This window comes from Rhinopithecus roxellana, chromosome 5 (assembly GCF_007565055.1).
Source record: "Rhinopithecus roxellana isolate Shanxi Qingling chromosome 5, ASM756505v1, whole genome shotgun sequence".
NCBI classification, from domain to species: Eukaryota; Metazoa; Chordata; class Mammalia; order Primates; family Cercopithecidae; genus Rhinopithecus; species Rhinopithecus roxellana.
Window position 1 is genome coordinate 59,263,417 of NC_044553.1, and position 2,238 is coordinate 59,265,654.

Consider the following 2,238-nt stretch of genomic DNA (forward strand, 5'->3'; position numbering starts at 1 on the left):
TTAAATCTCTCTATTGTATGTTTCCCTGTTATTTTATTAACTTCTGTTGTCTCTTATTATTTCTTCCTCCTACTTCATTGAGTTTATCTCACTTATTAATCTCTAACTCCCTGAGATAAGTGATCAGTTCAATAATTTCAGTTTGTTGTGATTTAAGAGTTTTAAGACTAAAAAAATCCTCTACCTGCTATTGCTGCATTCCACAGTTTTAATAAGTGCTATTATTGTTATTATTCAGTTCTAAACTCTTCATTTTTAATAAATTTTATTTGGACTTATGCATTATTTAAAAGTTTATTTCTCTTTTTCTAATATTGTTGAGTTTTTTATAGTTATTTTATTGATTTCTTGTTTGATTATGTTGTGACTAGACAATATTTGAAAAAAAAATACATCTTTGAAATTTCTCAAGAGTTGCTTTACAGCCCAGTAAGTGATTGATTTTGGCAAAGTTTTTTGTGAACTTACAAAAATATATATTCTGCAGTGGGTGGGCACAGTGTTATAGAACTCAGGTTTAGTTTATTAAATGACCTGTTTAAATCATCTTTATTGTGCCAATTCCTGAAATACTGATGGATTTATTTATTCATGGAGTTCTTTCAATTTTTGTTTGTCAATTTTATCTGGTATTAATGCTCCTATGATGGTTTTCTTTTGGTTACTATAAATATGGCAAACATGCTTCCTTTCTTTTACTTTCAGTTTTTAAAAATCTGTTGCACTGCACACATATTTATGTTTTGTTTTTATAACTTGTCTGATATATATATATATAACTTGTTTTTGTTTTTGAAAGGGTCTTGCTCTGTCACCCAGGTAGGGTGCAGTAGCATGATCATAGCTTACTGCAACCTTAAATTCCTGAGCTTAAGTAATCCTCCCATCTCAGTGCCCCCTAGTAAATATGACTACAGACATGTGTCACCATGCCTGGCTAATTTTTTGTTGTTATGGTTTGTTTGTTTGTTTTTTGTAGAGACAGAGTCTTGCTACGTTGCCAAGCTGGTCTCAAACTCCTGGCCACAAGTGATCCTCCCACCTCAGCCTCCCCGAGAGCTAGGATTACGTCTATAAGCCACCACACCAAGCCTGGTATATTTGCTTTTAACTCTACACTTAATTTATACTTCATATCTGCCTCAACTATTCTATTGGGGATGAGATGGTTGTTGTTGTTTTAAGATGTTTTTAGAGTAGATTTAGGTTCACAGAAAAATTGAGAGGATGATGCACAGATTTCTCATATACCCACTGACTCCTCACATGCATAGCCTCCCCCATTATCAACATTCTCCTTCTGAGTAATACGTTTGCTACAATTGATGAGCCTACATTGGCAGAACATAATCACTCAAAATCCATAGTTTACATTAGGGTTCACTCCTGGTGTTATACATTCTATGGGTTTGCACAAATGTATAATGATGTGCATTCATCATTAATAGTGTCATACAGCACAGTTTCAATGCCATAAAAGTCCTCTGTGATCCAACTATTTATCTGTCCCCACTCACAACCCCTGGCAACCACTGAACATTTTATAGTTTCCATACTTTCGCCTTTTCCAGAATGTCATATAGTTGGAATAATATAGTATGTGGGCTTTTCAGATTGGCTTTTTTCATGTAATGATATGCATTTAAAGTCCTCCATGACTCTTAATGGCTTGATAATTTGTTTTTTTTTTTTTTTCTTTCTCTCTTTCATTCTCTTCTCTCTTGCCTTTTCTCGGACATGTTACTTTTTACCTTTCCTTTCCTCCCTTCCACTAATATGAAAGGTATACACCCTGTTTATATTAATTTAGTGGTTACATAAAAAGACAGTGCCCACTTCAGCAGTACATATACTAAAATTGAAACAATAAATGGCACCTGCACAATGTTGACATGCAAACTCATGAAGTGTTTCATATTTTTAAGGGTCTTTTGAAATAACCCAGTCAGACAAAATTAAAGTTAAAATGAATGAAAAAAAACCCATGTGATATATAGGATACCATTAAGTGAAAAAATATTTGCATTGTGGGAATTAGACAAGAGATGGCAAAAGGTGTAGAAATATATTAAATGAAATAATAGCTGAAACTTCCTAAGTCTTAGAAGAAATATACACACCCAAATACATGAGACTCAAGATTCCCAAATATATTCAATCCAAACATATATGTTTGAGGCAAATTATTAAACTTTCAAAAGTCAAAATCAAAGAGAGAATTCTAAAAATAGCAAGGGG

General features: G+C 33.0%; 1 pseudogene; it reads left to right on the forward strand.

Annotated features, from left to right (window-relative positions):
- The first annotated feature begins 1,828 nt into the window (after positions 1-1,828).
- Positions 1,829-1,922, forward strand: LOC115897837 (annotated as a pseudogene).
- Positions 1,923-2,238: the final 316 nt, after the last annotated feature.